We start from the raw sequence: 12,270 nt of genomic DNA, 5'->3' as shown, positions 1-12,270 counted from the left end.
CATCAAACACACACACACTCACATACAGAAATCACACAGGCACTCAGACACTCCTACACTCACACACACTGTCACACACCCTCACAAACACACACAATCACACAGGGTTCGGCACAATCACACACCTACACACACAGACTCACACACACATTCTCACACACAATCACACACACTCACACACAGTCACCCAATCGTATACACATTCACACACTCACTCCCACTCACACAACTACACACACACTCTCACAGAGTCACATGCACTCACACCCACACTAAAACCGTCAGACACACACACCTGCACACAAAGACGCTCAGACACTCACCCACAAACACAATCACACACAATAACACACTCGTACACACAGTCCCACTCTCACTCCCACTCACACTTACACACACACTTTCACACACACACATATAATAACCACAAAGGCACTCAAAAAGACACACCTACACTCAAACGCTCACACACACTCTCACACACCCACACAAAATCACGAAGACTGAGACACTGTTTCACACACTCACACACATACACACAGACACATTCACTCACATTCTCACACACAATCACAAAAACTCAGACACAATCACACACCCGTATACTCACTCACACACACACAAACACGCACACAACTACACTCTCACAAACACACTCACACATTCACACACCTACACACAGAAACAACCACATTCTCACACACAGTCGCACACACACAATTACGCACATACACATAGACACAAACACATATAGGCACACACACATACTCACACACAATCACACACACTCACACACTATCGCACACTTATATACACACTCACACAATCACTCCAACTCACGCAACTGAAATTTCACAAAGAAACACACTCACACCCGCACACACTCACAGACTCATTCGCACTCACACACTCACACACTGCTGCACTCACACATTACACACACAGAGACACCAACACACATTCACAGAATGTCACAATCACACACACTCACACACTGCCACAATCGCTCGCACACCTACTCACACACCAACTCACACAGATTCACATGCACTCACACACACACTCACACAATGTCACACACACACTCACACACCTACACACAGAAACACCCACATATTCAGACTGTCTGGCACACACATGCACACACACACAGTCACACACTCATATACACATTCACTCACTCACTCCCACTCTCACACCTGCACTCTCACAAACACCCTAACACACTCTCACCCTTACTTACAGACACACACACACTCAGACAGAAATGCACTCCCACATAGACTCACACAATGTCACACACACACCTAAACAAAAACACACTCACACACACACTCAAACACAATGACACACTCATATACACACTCACACACACATTCCTAATCACACCTACACTCTCACAAACTCACACACACACACACAGACACATGAGCACTCACGCACATTGACACAGTGCTATAAACAGTCACACACCTACACACATGTAGACACACCCACAAACACACAGACACACAGACTCACACGCATTAAAACACACAATCACCCGGTCACACACACTCACACACCTACTCACACAAACACTTACAGACACACACGCACTAACACTGAAACACTGTCAAACACACTCGCACACCTACACACACAAACCAACACACAAACACAGGCTCACATGCAATCACACACACACTCACAAATAGTCAAACACACTAAACTGCACACAAAGACACACTCACACCCACTTACAGACAAAAACACTCACACGCAATCACACACTCGTATACACACTCACTCCCACTAACACACCTACACACACACAAACAAACGCATCATCAAACACACACTCACATACAGAAATCACACAGGCACTCAGACACTCCTACACACACACACACTGTCACACACACTCACAAACACACACACTCACACAGGGTTCGGCACAATCACACACCTACACACACAGACTCACTCACACACATTCTCACACACAATCACACACACTCACACACAGTCACCCAATCGTATACACATTCACACACTCACTCCCACTCACACATCTACACACACACACTCTCACAAAGTCACATGCACTCACACCCACACTAAAACGGTCAGACACACACACCTGCACACAAAGACGCTCAGACACTCACCCACAAACACAATCACACTCAATAACACACTCGTACACACAGTCCCACTCTCACTCCCACTCCCACTTACACACACACTTTCACACACACACATATAATAACCACAAAGGCACTCAAAAAGACACACCTACACTCAAACGCTCACACACACTCTCACACACCCACACAAAATCACGAAGACTGAGACACTGTTTCACACACTCACACACATACACACAGACACATTCACTCACATTCTCACACACAATCACAAAAACTCAGACACAATCACACACCCGTATACACACTCACACACACACAAACACGCACACAACTACACTCTCACAAACACACTCACACATTCACACACCTACACACAGAAACAACCACATTCTCACACACAATAGCACACACACAATTACGCACCTACACATAGACACAAACACATATAGGCACACACACATACTCACACACAATCACACACACTCACACACTATCGCACACTTATATACACACTCACACAATCACTCCAACTCACGCAACTGAAATTTCACAAAGAAACACACTCACACCCGCACACACTCACAGACTCATTCGCACTCACACACTCACACACTGCTGCACTCACACATTACACACACAGAGACACCAACACACATTCACAGAATGTCACAAACACACACACTCACACACTGCCACAAGCTCTCGCACACCTACTCACTCACCGACGCACACAGATTAACATGCACTCACACACACACTCACACAATGTCACACACACACTCATACAATGTCACACACACACTCACACACCTACACACAGAAACACCCACATATTCAGACTGTCAGGCACACACATGCACACACACACAGTCACCTACTCATATACACATTCACTCACTCACTCCCACTCACACACCTTCACTCTCACAAACACCCTAGCACACTCTCACACTTACACACAGACACACACACTCAGACAAAAATACACTCACACATAGACACACAAAATGTCACGCACACACCTAAGCAAAACACACTCACACACACACACAAACACAATGACACACTCATATACACACTCACACACTCATTCCCAATCACACCTACACTCTCACAAACTCACACACACACACAGACACATGAGCACTCACGCACAATGACACAGTGCCATAAACAGTCACACACCTACACACATGTAGACACACCCACAAACACACAGACACACAGACTCACACGCATTCACACACACAATCACCCGGTCACACACACTCACACACCTACTCACACAAACACTTACAGACACACATGCACTAACACTCACTCAAACACTGTCAAACACACACGCACACCTTCACACACAAACAAACCAACGCACAAACACAGGCTCACATGCAATCACACACACACTCACAAATAGTCACGCACTCTCACCTGCACTCACAGACACACTCACAGCCACTCACAGACAAAAACACTCACACACAATCACACACTCGTATTCACACTCACTCCCACTAACACACCTACACACACACAAACAAACGCATCATCAAACACACACACACTCACATACAGAAATCACACAGGCACTCAGACACTCCTACACTCACACACACTGTCACACACCCTCACAAACACACACAATCACACAGGGTTCGGCACAATCACACACCTACACACACAGACTCACACACACACATTCTCACACACAATCACACACACTCACACACAGTCACCCAATCGTATACACATTCACACACTCACTCCCACTCACACAACTACACACACACTCTCACAGAGTCACATGCACTCACACCCACACTAAAACCGTCAGACACACACACCTGCACACAAAGACGCTCAGACACTCACCCACAAACACAATCACACACAATAACACACTCGTACACACAGTCCCACTCTCACTCCCACTCACACTTACACACACACTTTCACACACACACATATAATAACCACAAAGGCACTCAAAAAGACACACCTACACTCAAACGCTCACACACACTCTCACACACCCACACAAAATCACGAAGACTGAGACACTGTTTCACACACTCACACACATACACACAGACACATTCACTCACATTCTCACACACAATCACAAAAACTCAGACACAATCACACACCCGTATACACACTCACACACACACAAACACGCACACAACTACACTCTCACAAACACACTCACACATTCACACACCTACACACAGAAACAACCACATTCTCACACACAATAGCACACACACAATTATGCACCTACACATAGACACAAACACATATAGGCACACACACATACTCACACACAATCACACACACTATCGCACACTTATATACACACTCACACAATCACTCCAACTCACGCAACTGAAATTTCACAAAGAAACACACTCACACCCGCACACACTCACAGACTCATTCGCACTCACACACTCACACACTGCTGCACTCACACATCTACACACACAGAGACACCAACACACATTCACAGAATGTCACAAACACACACACTCACACACTGCCACAAGCTCTCGCACACCTACTCACACACCAACACACACAGATTCACATGCACTCACACACACTCACACAATGTCACACACACACTCACACAATGTCACACACACACTCACACACCTACACACAGAAACACACACATATTCAGACTGTCAGGCACACACATGCACACACACACAGTCACCCACTCATATACACATTCACTCACTCACTCCCACTCACACACCTTCACTCTCACAAACACCCTAGCACACTCTCACACTTACACACAGACACACACACTCAGACAAAAATACACTCACACATAGACACACAAAATGTCACGCACACACCTAAACAAAACACACTCACACACACACACAAACACAATGACACACTCATATACACACTCACACACTCATTCCCAATCACACCTACACTCTCACAAACTCACACACACACACAGACACATGAGCACTCACGCACAATGACACAGTGCCATAAACAGTCACACACCTACACACATGTAGACACACCCACAAACACACAGACACACAGACTCACACGCATTCACACACACAATCACCCGGTCACACACACTCACACACCTACTCACACAAACACTTACAGACACACATGCACTAACACACACTCAAACACTGTCAAACACACACGCACACCTACACACACAAACAAACCAACACACAAACACAGGCTCACATGCAATCACACACACACTCACAAATAGTCACGCACTCTCACCTGCACTCACAGACACACTCACAGCCACTCACAGACAAAAACACTCACACACAATCACACACTCGTATTCACACTCACTCCCACTAACACACCTACACACACACAAACAAACGCATCATCAAACACACACACACTCACATACAGAAATCACACAGGCACTCAGACACTCCTACACTCACACACACTGTCACACACCCTCACAAACACACACAATCACACAGGGTTCGGCACAATCACACACCTACACACACAGACTCACACACACACATTCTCACACACAATCACACACACTCACACACAGTCACCCAATCGTATACACATTCACACACTCACTCCCAATCACTAAACTACAAACACACTCTCACAGAGTCACATGCACTCACACCCACACTAAAACCGTCAGACACACACACCTGCACACAAAGACGCTCAGACACTCACCCACAAACACAATCACACTCAATAACACACTCGTACACACAGTCCCACTCTCACTCCCACTCCCACTTACACACACACTTTCACACACACACACATATAATAACCACAAAGGCACTCAAAAAGACACACCTACACTCAAACGCTCACACACACTCTCACACACCCACACAAAATCACGAAGACTGAGACACTGTTTCACACACTCACACACATACACACAGACACATTCACTCACATTCTCACACACAATCACAAAAACTCAGACACAATCACACACCCGTATACACACTCACACACACACAAACACGCACACAACTACACTCTCACAAACACACTCACACATTCACACACCTACACACAGAAACACCCACATTCTCACACACAGTCGCACACACACAATTACGCACCTACACATAGACACAAACACATATAGGCACACACACATACTCACACACAATCACACACACTCACACACTATCGCACACTTATATACACACTCACACAATCACTCCAACTCACGCAACTGAAATTTCACAAAGAAACACACTCACACCCGCACACACTCACAGACTCATTCGCACTCACACACTCACACACTGCTGCACTCACACATTACACACACAGAGACACCAACACACATTCACAGAATGTCACAAACACACACACTCACACACTGCCACAAGCTCTCGCACACCTACTCACTCACCGACGCACACAGATTAACATGCACTCACACACACACTCACACAATGTCACACACACACTCATACAATGTCACACACACACTCACACACCTACACACAGAAACACCCACATATTCAGACTGTCAGGCACACACATGCACACACACACAGTCACCTACTCATATACACATTCACTCACTCACTCCCACTCACACACCTTCACTCTCACAAACACCCTAGCACACTCTCACACTTACACACAGACACACACACTCAGACAAAAATACACTCACACATAGACACACAAAATGTCACGCACACACCTAAGCAAAACACACTCACACACACACACAAACACAATGACACACTCATATACACACTCACACACTCATTCCCAATCACACCTACACTCTCACAAACTCACACACACACACAGACACATGAGCACTCACGCACAATGACACAGTGCCATAAACAGTCACACACCTACACACATGTAGACACACCCACAAACACACAGACACACAGACTCACACGCATTCACACACACAATCACCCGGTCACACACACTCACACACCTACTCACACAAACACTTACAGACACACATGCACTAACACTCACTCAAACACTGTCAAACACACACGCACACCTTCACACACAAACAAACCAACGCACAAACACAGGCTCACATGCAATCACACACACACTCACAAATAGTCACGCACTCTCACCTGCACTCACAGACACACTCACAGCCACTCACAGACAAAAACACTCACACACAATCACACACTCGTATACACACTCACTCCCACTAACACACCTACACACACACAAACAAACGCATCATCAAACACACACACACTCACATACAGAAATCACACAGGCACTCAGACACTCCTACACTCACACACACTGTCACACACCCTCACAAACACACACAATCACACAGGGTTCGGCACAATCACACACCTACACACACAGACTCACACACACACATTCTCACACACAATCACACACACTCACACACAGTCACCCAATCGTATACACATTCACACACTCACTCCCACTCACACAACTACACACACACTCTCACAGAGTCACATGCACTCACACCCACACTAAAACCGTCAGACACACACACCTGCACACAAAGACGCTCAGACACTCACCCACAAACACAATCACACACAATAACACACTCGTACACACAGTCCCACTCTCACTCCCACTCACACTTACACACACACTTTCACACACACACATATAATAACCACAAAGGCACTCAAATAGACACACCTACACTCAAACGCTCACACACACTCTCACACACCCACACAAAATCACGAAGACTGAGACACTGTTTCACACACTCACACACATACACACAGACACATTCACTCACATTCTCACACACAATCACAAAAACTCAGACACAATCACACACCCGTATACACACTCACACACACACAAACACGCACACAACTACACTCTCACAAACACACTCACACATTCACACACCTACACACAGAAACAACCACATTCTCACACACAATAGCACACACACAATTACGCACCTACACATAGACACAAACACATATAGGCACACACACATACTCACACACAATCACACACACTATCGCACACTTATATACACACTCACACAATCACTCCAACTCACGCAACTGAAATTTCACAAAGAAACACACTCACACCCGCACACACTCACAGACTCATTCGCACTCACACACTCACACACTGCTGCACTCACACATCTACACACACAGAGACACCAACACACATTCACAGAATGTCACAAACACACACACTCACACACTGCCACAAGCTCTCGCACACCTACTCACACACCAACACACACAGATTCACATGCACTCACACACACTCACACAATGTCACACACACACTCACACAATGTCACACACACACTCACACACCTACACACAGAAACACACACATATTCAGACTGTCAGGCACACACATGCACACACACACAGTCACCCACTCATATACACATTCACTCACTCACTCCCACTCACACACCTTCACTCTCACAAACACCCTAGCACACTCTCACACTTACACACAGACACACACACTCAGACAAAAATACACTCACACATAGACACACAAAATGTCACGCACACACCTAAACAAAACACACTCACACACACACACAAACACAATGACACACTCATATACACACTCACACACTCATTCCCAATCACACCTACACTCTCACAAACTCACACACACACACAGACACATGAGCACTCACGCACAATGACACAGTGCCATAAACAGTCACACACCTACACACATGTAGACACACCCACAAACACACAGACACACAGACTCACACGCATTCACACACACAATCACCCGGTCACACACACTCACACACCTACTCACACAAACACTTACAGACACACATGCACTAACACACACTCAAACACTGTCAAACACACACGCACACCTACACACACAAACAAACCAACACACAAACACAGGCTCACATGCAATCACACACACACTCACAAATAGTCACGCACTCTCACCTGCACTCACAGACACACTCACAGCCACTCACAGACAAAAACACTCACACACAATCACACACTCGTATTCACACTCACTCCCACTAACACACCTACACACACACAAACAAACGCATCATCAAACACACACACACTCACATACAGAAATCACACAGGCACTCAGACACTCCTACACTCACACACACTGTCACACACCCTCACAAACACACACAATCACACAGGGTTCGGCACAATCACACACCTACACACACAGACTCACACACACACATTCTCACACACAATCACACACACTCACACACAGTCACCCAATCGTATACACATTCACACACTCACTCCCACTCACACAACTACACACACACTCTCACAGAGTCACATGCACTCACACCCACACTAAAACCGTCAGACACACACACCTGCACACAAAGACGCTCAGACACTCACCCACAAACACAATCACACTCAATAACACACTCGTACACACAGTCCCACTCTCACTCCCACTCCCACTTACACACACACTTTCACACACACACACATATAATAACCACAAAGGCACTCAAAAAGACACACCTACACTCAAACGCTCACACACACTCTCACACACCCACACAAAATCACGAAGACTGAGACACTGTTTCACACACTCACACACATACACACAGACACATTCACTCACATTCTCACACACAATCACAAAAACTCAGACACAATCACACACCCGTATACACACTCACACACACACAAACACGCACACAACTACACTCTCACAAACACACTCACACATTCACACACCTACACACAGAAACAACCACATTCTCACACACAGTCGCACACACACAATTACGCACCTACACATAGACACAAACACATATAGGCACACACACATACTCACACACAATCACACACACTCACACACTATCGCACACTTATATACACACTCACACAATCACTCCAACTCACGCAACTGAAATTTCACAAAGAAACACACTCACACCCGCACACACTCACAGACTCATTCGCACTCACACACTCACACACTGCTGCACTCACACATTACACACACAGAGACACCAACACACATTCACAGAATGTCACAAACACACACACTCACACACTGCCACAAGCTCTCGCACACCTACTCACTCACCGACGCACACAGATTAACATGCACTCACACACACACTCACACAATGTCACACACACACTCATACAATGTCACACACACACTCACACACCTACACACAGAAACACCCACATATTCAGACTGTCAGGCACACACATGCACACACACACAGTCACCTACTCATATACACATTCACTCACTCACTCCCACTCACACACCTTCACTCTCACAAACACCCTAGCACACTCTCACACTTACACACAGACACACACACTCAGACAAAAATACACTCACACATAGACACACAAAATGTCACGCACACACCTAAGCAAAACACACTCACACACACACACAAACACAATGACACACTCATATACACACTCACACACTCATTCCCAATCACACCTACACTCTCACAAACTCACACACACACACAGACACATGAGCACTCACGCACAATGACACAGTGCCATAAACAGTCACACACCTACACACATGTAGACACACCCACAAACACACAGACACACAGACTCACACGCATTCACACACACAATCACCCGGTCACACACACTCACACACCTACTCACACAAACACTTACAGACACACATGCACTAACACACACTCAAACACTGTCAAACACACACGCACACCTTCACACACAAACAAACCAACGCACAAACACAGGCTCACATGCAATCACACACACACTCACAAATAGTCACGCACTCTCACCTGCACTCACAGACACACTCACAGCCACTCACAGACAAAAACACTCACACACAATCACACACTCGTATTCACACTCACTCCCACTAACACACCTACACACACACAAACAAACGCATCATCAAACACACACACACTCACATACAGAAATCACACAGGCACTCAGACACTCCTACACTCACACACACTGTCACACACCCTCACAAACACACACAATCACACAGGGTTCGGCACAATCACACACCTACACACACAGACTCACACACACACATTCTCACACACAATCACACACACTCACACACAGTCACCCAATCGTATACACATTCACACACTCACTCCCACTCACACAACTACACACACACTCTCACAGAGTCACATGCACTCACACCCACACTAAAACCGTCAGACACACACACCTGCACACAAAGACGCTCAGACACTCACCCACAAACACAATCACACACAATAACACACTCGTACACACAGTCCCACTCTCACTCCCACTCACACTTACACACACACTTTCACACACACACATATAATAACCACAAAGGCACTCAAAAAGACACACCTACACTCAAACGCTCACACACACTCTCACACACCCACACAAAATCACGAAGACTGAGACACTGTTTCACACACTCACACACATACACACAGACACATTCACTCACATTCTCACACACAATCACAAAAACTCAGACACAATCACACACCCGTATACACACTCACACACACACAAACACGCACACAACTACACTCTCACAAACACACTCACACATTCACACACCTACACACAGAAACAACCACATTCTCACACACAATAGCACACACACAATTATGCACCTACACATAGACACAAACACATATAGGCACACACACATACTCACACACAATCACACACACTATCGCACACTTATATACACACTCACACAATCACTCCAACTCACGCAACTGAAATTTCACAAAGAAACACACTCACACCCGCACACACTCACAGACTCATTCGCACTCACACACTCACACACTGCTGCACTCACACATCTACACACACAGAGACACCAACACACATTCACAGAATGTCACAAACACACACACTCACACACTGCCACAAGCTCTCGCACACCTACTCACACACCAACACACACAGATTCACATGCACTCACACACACTCACACAATGTCACACACACACTCACACAATGTCACACACACACTCACACACCTACACACAGAAACACACACATATTCAGACTGTCAGGCACACACATGCACACACACACAGTCACCCACTCATATACACATT

Source organism: Manis pentadactyla, chromosome 6 (assembly GCF_030020395.1).
Source record: "Manis pentadactyla isolate mManPen7 chromosome 6, mManPen7.hap1, whole genome shotgun sequence".
In the NCBI taxonomy this organism is placed as follows: Eukaryota; Metazoa; Chordata; class Mammalia; order Pholidota; family Manidae; genus Manis; species Manis pentadactyla.
This window is presented reverse-complemented; position numbering follows the sequence as displayed.